Raw genomic sequence first — 14,335 nt, forward strand, 5'->3', positions numbered from 1 at the left:
GCCCGATCGACTAAAAACATATCCTGGCAAAAAAATCCGTCCTGGGCTCGCGTTAACGGAGCTCTCGACGATCATTCGATCGTTCTATCCATTCCAGATTTCACATCTCGCGCTCACGTAAACCGCAGAAACGCACCCACGGGGAAACCGCGTGCGTGAGCGTGCGAGCGCGTGTGTGGAAAACACTTTCTTCTCGCGCGGAAAACCGTGTTACCGCGCGGTTTCTCCTCACGGAATATATAGGCGGGCGCCTGTAAAATTCGCGGGCACGACATAATTAAAGATGAAGCTGTCCGCCCGCGAGCATTTCTCTCAATATTTCATTAACGCATCGAGCAATTTTATTATCGAATGCTTATAATTTTGTAATTAAATCGTGCGATCAGAGGTTCCGAGATTCATGGAGATATTCCTTCTAATTAACGACGAGTTAATAAAAAAATGTATACTTTCTATATTCAAGATGTAGCGTTATCACCTAACAAAAAATATATCATTGCTTATTAAAATTGCAATAAATATTTGTTGTATTAAACAGTTCTAAATATATATTTTATAAAATTCTTCTAAAAAAAATATTGGTATTATGTGTTGATAATATAAAATTTATACTAATAATTTGTGTGTAATTAAGATGAAAATATTTTTATTAATAATAAAACTTTTTATAAAGTTTATTTAACATGATTTGTCATGAAAAATAAATTCGTGGAAAATACTTCGCCTCTACGCAGATGAAAGTGTTGAAATTCTTTGTGATCTTTGAAAATGTCATAAAACGATTAAACTTTTCAAAATAGTATACAATGATGTTCACGGTAATTAAATGAATTCAGTTATGTCGATAGATTCGCATTTATACGTTCATTTTATATATGTACGCGACTTTGAGACGTTTACAATCTTCAGATGGGACTTTTCCGAGAAAATCATAAACGATGTTTCTTCTTTAGGAAAATTGTGTCGTTCTGAGGAATCTTTCGTACTCACGATATATGTAGGTCAATGCATAAAAAATGCAAGACGTTTCGATAGACGACAGCTTTTCTATCTGGCTACAAAACAGATGACATTAAATGCTATATACATTATGTGACATAAATGAAATAAAAGACAAGTAAAAAGAATTTAACATTAATTCAGAAACGTTGGTAATATAATTTTGATTAATTAAAAATGAAAAATTAAAAAGTTGAAGATATAAAATTAAATGTCGATCTCACGATTCTTGGAAAATTTAATTTTGAGAAATGTAAATTAACTAGAAAGAAACATTTAAAACAAGGAGAAAGTAAAAATAAAAACAATAACTTGGAACTGTTCTTTTTTATTTTAGATAAAGGTACTTCTTTTTCATACATATTAAATGCAAATGCATGAAGCATAGAATAAAATAATAAATAAATAGATTTGATCTGTTAGCGTATGCATAGAGACATTAAGTCATGTTCTTCCTTTATACTTTCATATCACACTTTTATGTGGCTAACTATAGTATAGAAAGAAAAGATCCAGACATCGCTGTCTTTCTTTCTCTTATCTTTCACATGCTTCAACGATCAACAATGCTGAAGCGGGCTCTGCACCGTTTATCCGCACCGTATCTGCGGCATTAAAAAAAATTTCGATGAAAGTGATAACGTCGGCATTTCCGCGCTGCGAAAATGCAACCGTTAAGACTTCTCTAGCATCGCTTAGAGAGACACGCGTCATTAGAATACACTTTTCTCAAGACATTGATATTAATATCCCACTGCGAAAACAACATTAATGTTGCGTATGTCAGCCGTGTGCACGGCATCGAAATGATCACCGGTCGACAAGCCAATTTTCTTGAATAACGCGAAACAAAATCTTCATTTCCGAATCTCAGCGTGGAATTCTCTCGCGCAGAGAAATGCGACATAAATCGACGCGTGACGGAGAAATGCGGAATATACTGCAAAATTTACTACTCTAATCTGTTCAGATATCAAAATTTTTATCCTCTTTAACAGACGTGTTTGATAGAAAAATTTGAGAGAGAAAACGTGTTAGTTTTGCTTCTTCGACATATGACATATGCATGTGACATATGCAGAGCAAGTAATCGACAAAAAAGATTATTACATTGTTTTTGAGTATCTGAGTTAGTTTATTAAATTGCAAAATAATATTGAGAAATAATAAGGAAAGTTGTAATGAACAACTTTTTGTACGAGGATTATGACAATTAGTTTCACAAAAGCGAAATAAAATATTTAATCTATTCTGAATCTATTCCGATTGATAGTTTGATTAATCTTCCAAAAGAAAACTTGAGGTGCAAAGATATTTTAATAGAATAATAATATTGAAATTCAAATAGATAATGTTAAAAATCTTTGATAAATTTTTGGAATGTAAGAATATGAAAGTAAAAAATTGTGCTTTTTTATATGCTGAAATATTACAGCTGTACTTATAGTATTACAACAAATCCTTCTATTACTTTATAAAATTGATCTAATAAAATTAATTCAACTTTATTGTATTAATTTAATTATTTAATAAAAGGTACAATTTGATAGAAGATACAATTCAATTGTTTCAATTCAATTGTTACAATTCAATTTTTAATATTTTTCCTTCTTATATATCACGATTTTAAATATGTTTGAGACATTAAAGTTAAAAGTGATGAAATTAATTATTATATGATAACAAGAGAGATAGTTTTTATTGTACTCAATAATGATTTGTTTTCTATTTTTTTTTTCATATCTTACTAATTACAAGGTTATAAAAAAAATAATTATTGCGTTTTTATAAATATTTCTATATAAAAAGATACAAAATAATTTATAAATTTTACGTTATCATAAATTTTACATTTTATCATTCGCAAATTAGAGCTTTGAAGTTCTTATTCGAGATTATATTAATTACAAAAGATTTGATAAATGAATACAATGATATCAGTGCATTTGTATCATGTGCATAGATTAATATACTGCTACAAGCAACGTTAGACTAATCAAAATCAATATTACACGTTCTTTCTCTCTAACAACGACAGTCGTGCTCAATTAAAATGATTAAAGTATCCGAGCACGATAAAACGGTTTCAATTAAGCGTTCGCGACTTAGCGAGAGAATCATGAGAATAGATGCACAGCATGAAAATAAAACACGTCGGAAACATTAATTTCAGCAAGTCGAGCATGCTTGTAAGTACGCTCGGCGCGCTTGTTAAATAATCAATCAAAGTCTAATTCGCGCTGATTGTTAACTCGGATGTTGAAACAATATAGTTTTTCAACATGAATTTTGAGAAAAAGGAATAAATGTTAATAGAATTTCACATATATTGATGTTCCTATCGCTTAGCGATTAAGATTATCACATTCGCGATGTTATGAGAGCAAATATGAAGATTTCCGTTGTGACAGCGATAAGTTTACAAGTAATTAAATCTTTCACCAAATGAAATCTTGTATTAAGTATGTCGATGCATTTCTAGGAAATTACACGCCCGCAACGAGAGAAGTGCTATTTACATGGTCGCCACTTGTACGTGAAGATGAAAGTTGCGAAGCGATAAGTGACCGGCATCGCTATTTCTTGCACACTCGTTGAAATATTGCAGTTAGGACAGTGTGCTTATGCAAGTGCTTACATCGACACAAGTGGCATAATTAACGAGTACAAAATCGGCTCTAGATGTCTATGACTATATCGATATCGGCGTCGCATCATTAAGGTCGCGTCGATATTACTCTTGCGTGACTTCCGTGTTACGAGGCAGTTCGTTACGTGTAAGACCACCTTTAAAATTTAATCACTTATCGGTTGATGACGCGTTCTAATACTATTAATTAGAACGTAGCGTGCTCTCTCTCTCTCTCTCTCTCTCTCTCTCTCTCTCTCTCTCTCTCTTCTAGACTGGCACTTTTTCTTTTTATCTTTTTAAGAAGCCGACTAATGATGCATGCAGGGGTAAAGCGATCGATTATGTTATATGGGAGGCGTACGACTTACAGGTGCCACGTAAACATGAAGAGGTATAAATTAATGATTACATGCGCATAATTATAAGTCATTTTCAATGATATTAAATTATCGCAACAATATTTATGAGCAAATCGTTGCGCGACTGCAATAATTATATCACAATAAAGAAATCCCACATACATAATACTTATAAATTATTTCAAAATTTTGTTTGTCATATGATTTAAAAGAAATGTGATTGTATGTAAAAAATGTAATCTTTAATAGTATTGGCGTAATCTGTTATATTTTGTGAATTTTATGTAATTTCTTTTGTGCATTTCTGCAATTCGAATTGAGAAATTTTATTATTTCATAATTCCTCGAGTCTATAGCTAAGTTAATTGCATGGCAAAGAACAGAAATTACTTGTCATCTAAAAGTTAAAATGTACTAATATTACTATGATAGAAAAGACTTTCTATTAGATTACAGAGAGTAATAAGATTCATAACTAAAAGTGATCTGCATGAAAATGCTAACTACATTGTAACATAAAAATATTGAAGTCTCCACGAAAATTAGCACGTTTAACCAATGATGTAAATCTAAGATTCATTGCTATTAATGATGTTAGTGAGTATTAATTATAGAACATCTGTATGAACCTATTTGATATAATGTTGTATAATACCATGACATGTTGCTTCTTAAATAAATTCTATTTGAATGTAAACGTAAATATGAAATGTGTAATTAATAAATTTTTTGCCTTATATTTATGTAATATATAATAATTGTTGTACATCCATTGATCGCATTTATTTAATATCATTCTATCGGAATAAATAATACCAAATAAGAATTACAAACAAAGCAACTAATTTTTTTATATTATTTTTTTCTTATTTACCTGCCATCACAATGCACAATGCAATGTTAATTGCACGTTTAACAACTTTATCTGGAATAGGAGATACCTAATGTGCGGTCTTGTTTCCTATTCCGGTAAGAAGCAAACCATTCTTTCTTGTCGAATGGAATTCCCGTGGGAAATTAAAGAGAGAGGCGATCACATTTGATAGACTTAATTTCAAAGTTAACGAGATTTACAAGTTATCTGCACATTCGGAGAAAAAGAGTGATGGAGCTTATACAAGCTGACAAAGCTATTTATATTTTATACATATTTTGAAACCTAGAAAAATATTTTATTTGATCGATTTTGATAGAAATATTTTTTGTATTCCATTGGACAATATATATTTTAGTACTAACATCTAGCTTGCTTATAAGCCTTTTTATCTTTTTATTAATTTTATATCTAAATGTTACTTTCGTAATGCTAATAGTTATGGCTTAAGGATGTTACGAATTTGATAATTAAATATTGATAATTAGATATAAAAGATTATGTAAAATGCATAGAGAAGGGGATGCTTAAGTCTTATATTTAATGAGTCATTGTACAGACATTAAATGCTGTGCTGTGCGTTTAATTCGTTACTAACGAAACTGGTTTAACAAATAAATACGTTCACGTTTCACGCGGATACACCGTCATTGCATGAACAGGGTCTCAAAATGCCTTTGCGTTCTAGTTGATCGTGATATAAGAGATATTACTACTGTAGAATGTCCAGGTGGCATTTCATGCTACATTTCGTAATTAGATTGAAAGAGTGGAATGACTTTTAAAGATAATATATAAAAAAATAAGTCCATAAAAATCAATATTAGAGAATAATGAGTCTTTTTTTGAGCAAATATTTAATTATTTAGAAAAAGAAATACTTATCACTCTCAAAGACTTGTAAAATGAAACAAGTATTTCTTAATATAATGCATTACAATCCTTCTTGATATTAACGAAAACAATTTGTTCTTCTAAAAATCATATTTTAAACAAAATGTTAATATATAATATAATTATAATATATAATATATATAATATATAATATAATTCTTAATAATTATATATTGATAAGATTATATATTGAGAAAAATTTATATATAAGTATAATTTCACTCACGACAATATATAAAATTGTACATTATTATGAGTAAAACTAAATAAATATCGTTTTAGGAAATGACATAATTTTTTAACACAAATTTGTATTCGTATTAAATATTATGTTAATTTTTCAAAATTACTTATATTTCTTCTTATGCCTTTTTATTAAGCAATATTATATAGATTAATTAGTTTCATTGTTTCAATGTTGCATTAGAGCATTATGAATACTTACATTCATGATTATTCAATACATGATAACATAATTATATTATTCTTCTTTCTCTTTAGTACATAGTATTTATCTTTTATATCAGAATCTTGTTATGAATTAAGTTATTGAATTAAGTTACGCTTGACAAAAATGAAAAATTAAATAAACACCCGATTTTTATAATATCCAAATGCATTACGTACGTACATTTATGCGACATTAATATAAATAATAATAAATATTGGCGGACGCGGAAGATATTAATATCCTGGTATCTCTTATTTCCGGTATTTCGAATATAAAAGAAAAAAAGACGAGTTATTCGCAGCTCTGTAATGAATTTAACAAGCGGGTTCCGTTCCGCCTTTAGCGATAAGAATCGTGGCTCATCAAGGGCGTAACCCGATGCTTGCTTTTTGCAAATTAAATCGACAACGGAATTGCATGGAAATAAATAGGCATTGATTACTTTGAAATCCACGTTTGACGTCTATCTTTTTGTTTGTTCTTTTGATAATGATTTCGAATTCTATGAAATCTTACAAGATAAATCTTCTTTTTAATATTTGAACATTATTCGAAAAATTAACTAAATAACTAAAAAAGTTTAATACAAGTAAAACAACTTTTTTAACAAATCTAAAATTAAATTGTATTTTTATTATTAAAAATTTATAAACAAAAAGTTATCATTATTTTGAATTGCTGAGTTTCTCAATCAATTAATATTGCAGAAAAATGAGACGGACATCATATTCCTTTGAAATTGATTTCACTCAGTTTCCGTTAATGTGAATATGATTGATCGACTATGTCGCATAATAGACGGTATTGTCGAATTGTCATTGGAGCAACACGCGGCATGCAGAAATCACAGAGGATCAGGATGAAGTGCGCAGAGAGATTTCCAAAGCGGCGATTAAGTGATTGCCCAGCGTAGAGAACTGTCAATCAACGATTGTTCGCGTTCCCATACGTGTTCGAGGGAGATTAATTACGATTTTCACCCGAGGCGTCTGTGCGTAGCGTCAGTCTCGAACATCGCTTATAGCATTCACGCAATGCATTTTACCGATGCATTTCGGTGATACATTTAGTATCATTGCATTCGTTAAATAGATACGGAATCTACTGGAATGAGATTTTCAGTGGCCTGATTTATGACGAAACGTAACACTATCACACATACATAGTTTTGGATACCAATAAACTTTCATTACGAAATAAACTTCTCGTTCGAATGCAGTTAACTTTGCTGGTAAATTAACATTTAAATGAATAATGATAAAAGATGTTAAAATTAATTAAATTGATAATGTACACACAAATTATTAGTTTTATAAAAAAATCATTGTTTTCTAATGTATTATGTAATGATTAAAGCTACTATTTTTCTTATTTTGGCAGTAATAAAATTACATTGCTTCATATATATATATATATAGATATAAATTTAGAAGTAGTTATTCCCAATAGATATAAATTTAGAAGTAGTTATTCTCAGGATTGTCTTTATTTTATACTTTTACTTTGATGAGTTATTGTGTCTCTGAAAAGTAAAATTCGATAGTGGTGTTGAAACAATCGCGTCTGTATTTCGATCTCTGTGAAATCGCCAAGAAGATGTAGACATGCATTCGCACAGATATGCAAACGCCGCCAATATAATTGACTTTTGGATCTTTACGGTGTGCGCGAGCGACATAATATTGGTCTTCAAGCAGAGACATACGGAATGCAAGATAAAATCTCGAACACGAGGTTTGCCGTCGAGAACGCTCATGTCGTCGTCCTCGTCTGCCCCTCTGCCTGCCATTGCATTCCGTAAGACGTAACGCACCGCGAAAGCCGCGTCACCCGCATTATACATTTGCCGATCTTGTGCTCTCCCGCTTGGCGTTATCGTGGGAAGGTCATGCTGCTTTCCACGTGGAATTCAGATAGACGCAATAATACGAAATTACCTAGTGTAGAGGAAAATAATACAGACAAAACCAGGAAAATCATGAAATAACATTATCAAAGTTTTAAATTGCAAATCATATGTGTTTGAAATTATTTGATATTTTAATATTCTGTCGAAATCGTGTAATATACTCATTATTGCCTTAAAGGGAAAATTACTAACTATGGTTTGAAAATATTTTACATTATTTTGTATTCAGAGAAATAAAAAAGTGTTATCTGATAACACAAATATATATAATTTCTGATTAGAAAAGATAAAATAAAAGCACATAAGTAAGTTTTTATTTAAAAACAACTGTGTGCATAGTTTATTTATTTATATTCATATTTATATCTACTACTCAATAAGAGTTCAACGTTTTTCTCCTTCTTTATTAAATTTATTTAATATTTAATATTTAATAATTATTATAATATAATATAATATAATATTTTATATTTACTTAATATAAAAAAAATTGTAATTGAGAAAATTGTTAATACTAAGATTAATCAATTTAATTTTTTAATCAAAATTAATGCTTGACTTAAATTTCTTTTCTTTATAATTAATTTATCGATATGATTTATTTTTATAAAACTGTACAATCGAATATTATTTATTTGATTCAGCCATTTGTCCACATTTAACGTGAAATTACGTCTTCCACAAGACGTCCTGCTGTACTGCTTGGTCAGGCGGAGATAAGCTTACGGTAAGCAGGGACACACAGTAGGACAGCACGTGCTCGTGGACACGAACGCTCTGCATATATATTGCGGATAAGAGCAGCATCTCTTCGTTTTCTCTGCCCGCCGTGATGTAAGCACGTACACACGGCAATCCCTCTACGCGTAACACGCAAGTCCTTACAAGGCAGCGTGCATTCCGCGATGGTAGACACCGGTGGTAACGAAGTACCGTCGCGATTCGAAACCGTTTCCCTCCCTGACGCATTCTTAGTTACAAAAAAGAAAACGAGAGGAATAAAGGAAGAACAAACGGGCCAGTTTGTGAATGCACAGGTTACTGACAATGAGGTTGTAAAATTTGTGAACGAAGATATATCGCTTTATTTAAGTTCCGGATTAAGTTCGATTGGTTAAAAATGAAAGAGTTACATCATAAAAGTCGTGTAATACATTTTGACATTACACATTAGAGAATATTATTTAAATTTTAGTATAAAAGCTTCTTGATTATGTAAATAACATATATTTATTTGATAGAAGATGGTATAATTATTATTTCTATTGTATTTGATAAATTTTTCTTTTTCTTTAGATAGAATTATATATATAGTCACCGTAACAAGATTTCTTCAGGAAGATGGACAAAGATATAATGCAATAGCATGAATAATAGCATAGTAGGAAAGCAGAATGTATGTTTAGTACGTATTTTATCTGTAAAATTGTAATTAGCAAGTATACAACAATTACATGCACATTGCGTTTATTGCCACTGGAAGCGCCTCTAAAACTGCAGTCACGAGAAAGTGTATATCTTCAAGATGATGAAGATATCGCTCGGTTTAATGACTTCTTCAGTGCATAAAATACTCGGAATTGCAAAGTTACCCTCCTCATGTACGGATCATTTTAGTTGTTTCGTGCGAGAAAACATTCTTTCTTAATTTATAAGCTATGCTTATGTCTTCATTGAGCGAAATTAATTCGTTTATAAATATTGCATCAAATTTTTAAAAGTACGTACTTTAAAGAGATTGCGTGCGCGCGGCGCATTCCTCCGCGTGTGTATTTGCAAGTATCTGGGAAGTAGAAATAGACGGCGTCATAAAAACGTTACGACTTCCTTCTCGTTCTCAGACTAATACTGTATATTTGAATATAGATCAGCCTGTGAAGTCTGCAGTTGCACGACGTGGCGTGCGATTTCCTGATCAGATCGCGTTACTTCCGGCGAAAATCACTTTTCATTGCTCTCATCTGTATAGATAAAATTTTTGCATACGCCATTGCATAATTAAATCTGCGGCATACTGCTCACTACAGAGATCATGTTTTTATTTTGCGACATACATTTGCGACGAACGATATTTACTATTTCTTATGCAATATGGTGTTTCACAATTATGACTTTCGTCGACTATACAAACCCGGTTTACAGACCCGTGCCACACTCAGTAGAAGAAAAATTGCATATTTCATACGTGATTAGTTTGGTTGACATTTTAATTCTTGCGTTAGTTAACTACTATCTTAGCATGATCGGCTTCGCAGATTTTAATGAAAAGGTTTCTCGCCGGAGATTAAAATGTAAGGCAACTGTAGCTCAAGCATTGCATTCTGAATAGCGGCTAGAATTAGCCAATATTGATTTGAATTTCAAAAACATTTGCAAATTAATTACGCTGTACATATTGGTAAAATGTTAAATCTTTACCGAATACCGAATACTAAGAGACCGCATGTAAAAAGATATCTCTCTGGCACTCTTTCAATTTTATGTCAAGCTAAGTCGATTGGTAAGTACGTCACGTATACACGCGATGAGTAATTGCGAATTACTGCGGAAATCGTAAAACTATCAACAAAGTTGTTACATTTACAGGAAGTGGCCAATGGCCTGCATTTCTAACGTCCATCGAACATTAAGATAACAAACTGCAATTGTTTTCTTTTCTACGAAACCAAACATTTACATTTTATGTATCTCTTTATGCAACAAACTTTTTATTTTAAAATTATCGTATTTTCTCTCGCAAATTTTTAATGAAAAGGTTTCTCGCCGGTTAAACTAAATTTTTTGAGTAATACACTAATAATTTTCAATCAAGTGCGTCTCTGTTATTAAAGATAAAATTGAAGTTTTATTAATTAAAGATTATTTGAAATTAAATGCAACATTAAGTTACTCACTATTTGTGATATTGAGTTATGTTTTCCAAATTTAATTTGTGAAGCAATGTATATGTAATTGTTGTATGTTTGCTAATTACACTTTTACGAATAAAATACGTAACTAAACATTCTGATTTCCTATTATGTTATTATTTATATTATTATATTTTGTTTTTAATATTTTGTAAAAAGATCTATTTATATAATTTTATATTTGCATTAGAAAGAAAATTCTTAATGATCGTGTATAATCATATAATCAGTTTTCGTCACGATTAAGGAAACATAAAGAAATCTGCAAATAAAAATAGAAGAAAATTCTTAATGTACGTCGTATATAATCATATAAGCCACTCTTCGTCGCTATTAAGGAAATATAAAGAAATAATGACTTTTTTAAATGCATAATGTCATTTCTGGTTCCGGATCATTTCAGTTTCAGATTTATTCAACCTGTTACCCTGTAATTATTTTACTTTGCGATATAAAAGATTATTTCTCTAGATAACTTTTTAGCGATAACGTCAGTTCGGTTTGTCAATCATTCAGCTCATAATTATGCCTTTACTTTCTCCCTCCCTTTTCGCTCTGAATTTTTCATGTATTTTACAGACCATGGTTCCGCTCTATATACATATAAGCAGGTGCACTGTACAATAAAAAACCACGCACGATTGCATTTACACAAGTTTTCATCATGATACGGATCTGTGAGAAAAGAGTAATATAAAATAGAGACAATTTGGCGATTCTTTTGTTCAAGCTTTATCATGCGAAGAATATGATTCTCTCATAATAATTATCGTTTATTATACTAAATATGTAAAACATCTCTATAATATAAAGTTAATAAGTTTAAATCGTGCGAAAACGTGTAATATTCTATGAACTTATTAAATCGGTTTCTATTTCATACGTAATCGATTGAGACTATGAGAAATCATGCGATATGTAATAGTGATATCAGTTTACATGGACTAATTCTATTATGGTTTCTCTTAAATAATTCGTAGCACAAGTTTTATTTGAATGAATTCTAATTACTCAAATATTTTAATTAAAAAAAAATAATAATTTTTATTTTTGTAAGATTTGTTTCAACTCTAGTAAAAAAAAGTTAGATTGGAAACGCACAATGGCGGAACCATATAATCTGTACGTTTACATCATACGCATACCTGTACGTATAAACGCGGGTTTAACGAATCGACAGACAAATGTGATAAGCATGACATACTCTTACATTTTTTGTACACACATATGGGAGTCAGATAACCGGTACGTTCTCCCACAGGTTCGAGAGTTGCAATTTGTTTCGCACGATCGGTCGCGCGATTTTCGAATCCTTTGAATCGTGCGTCCAACTGATCAAGTCATATCCTTTTTTTCCACGAGGCGAGGTACGCGCGACTTAGGATATTAAATAATGTGTCTCTTAGGTCGATCGCTTTCACTCACCGTATACGACACGCTTTGCAACTCGTAATAATCCGCGAGCATTCGAATGTCCGCGATACATAGATCGTGAACGGTTGTCATTGCACGCAAGATGTAAAAGTAGATTTAACGGTCGACGCGTGTAATCCTTCCCCCCCCCCCCCCCCTCCTCGATGTTTGCAATTTTGATACCGTATTATCGTCCATACGCCTTTAACGAATGCGATTGTTAAAACTTCGTTAACAAGCTATCTTAAAAAACCGGAAATGCAACTTTCGTTCGTTGCGCGCGATCCAATCTCCTCGTGCGCGGGGTCGTGTGCCGTTTTTCCCATCAAGCCCGAGCTCGAATGTAACCTTCGAGGCAAGTATTAATACCTGATCGATATTACGAATCCCGTTTTCCCGTTTGCTGTTATCACAATTGCAATCGTTAACGGCCGGTCGCGGTAATTTTGACCGCGCTTCCTTCGGCGATTCGGTACATGCGCATGATTCGTGAGATCTCTCGAGAGAAAGTCTCAATGAAAACAATGCGTGGTTCTTTCTCTCCCTTTTTCTCTCCGACCGATTTAATGCGTGTAACACGGGACAATAATTATTAAGGCGCTCGCCGCGGAATACGACGCACAAAACGCAGGATCGATTCCAGTAAGCGCGCTCGTGGAGGTTTGCCTCTTTTTTAAAGACAAACGTATGCAGTTCATTCTTGGCAAACTTAATCACAAATAATCTGAAGCAAACTTTACTTTAATATTCAAAAAAATTAACCAGTTATATAGATAACATTGTATTCACAAGAAATTTAATTCATATTTAAACATTCAAATCAAGTATTGTTCCCAAAATTTCTTTTACCTTTTTTCTATATCTTCTATGTCTTCTTTCTTTCTTGTATAATATAAATTTTTTATTAAAAGGCTGCAAAATTGAGGATTTTTTTATTTTCTCAAACACAATATGTAGCTTATTTAAATAACTAAAGAGTAATATTTATTTTTTATTGTGCAACAATGTTAATAATAAATACTTTGGTGCAATTATTTACAAGATGTAATTTTCTCTCATTCGCGATTAGCATTGAATAACAAAATGTGAACCGTGTAAATTCTCTTTAACCCTTCCATAGTAAAGCAACCCACGCGTCGTACTCGTCCCTCTTTGTCCCGATCTCTAATTTATCTCCCGCGGCTCTCGTAATAACTGCTATGTAGCATGTCCTTGTCGCGAAGGATACGATTTATTGCACACCTTGCACACATCGACTGTGACGAAATGCTACTTGGTCAGTTTGCGTGAGTGCCCTTACTGGACGCGTATGCGACGTGCACGAGAAATCCATATGAACCTCTAAGCGCCTCCCAATATGCTGTCATTCTCTATTAAATCGATATCCTATATGATTACGCAGTTAACTCATGCTTGTATCATGTTATGCTTATACCTGGTTGCTTTCGCAGGATTTTTTAGCCGTATACGTCAGCAGTGCTTCTTGGAAAGATATGAAGGGAGATATGAACTAAAGATACCGTTCTACTCTTCTATAATTTTGCAAAGAAAATAAAGTTACTCTGATGTATCGTAAATTTGATTTTTAGAAACGACGAAATACAGAAAAAAGAAATATTTTTATATAAAATATATAAATACAAAGGATGTGTATTATTGTATATAGTAAAAAATACATATTTTTATAAAATTAGAAAAATACTTGATTTGATAAATGCCTTCTGCGACAAAAATTTATAATTTTCTTATAATAAAAAATTTATTATAAGTTTCATTGCACATTAATTAGTGTATCAAATTAAATTAATGGTTTTCATTAAAAGAACGTAATCGATTCACGTGTCGGCTTTTACAAATTATATTTAACGCATTTTGTAGCACGCGCGCGCTGCTAA

Source organism: Pogonomyrmex barbatus, unplaced genomic scaffold, assembly GCF_055798465.1.
Source record: "Pogonomyrmex barbatus isolate J1 unplaced genomic scaffold, ASM5579846v1 scaffold3, whole genome shotgun sequence".
Lineage (NCBI taxonomy): Eukaryota > Metazoa > Arthropoda > Insecta > Hymenoptera > Formicidae > Pogonomyrmex > Pogonomyrmex barbatus.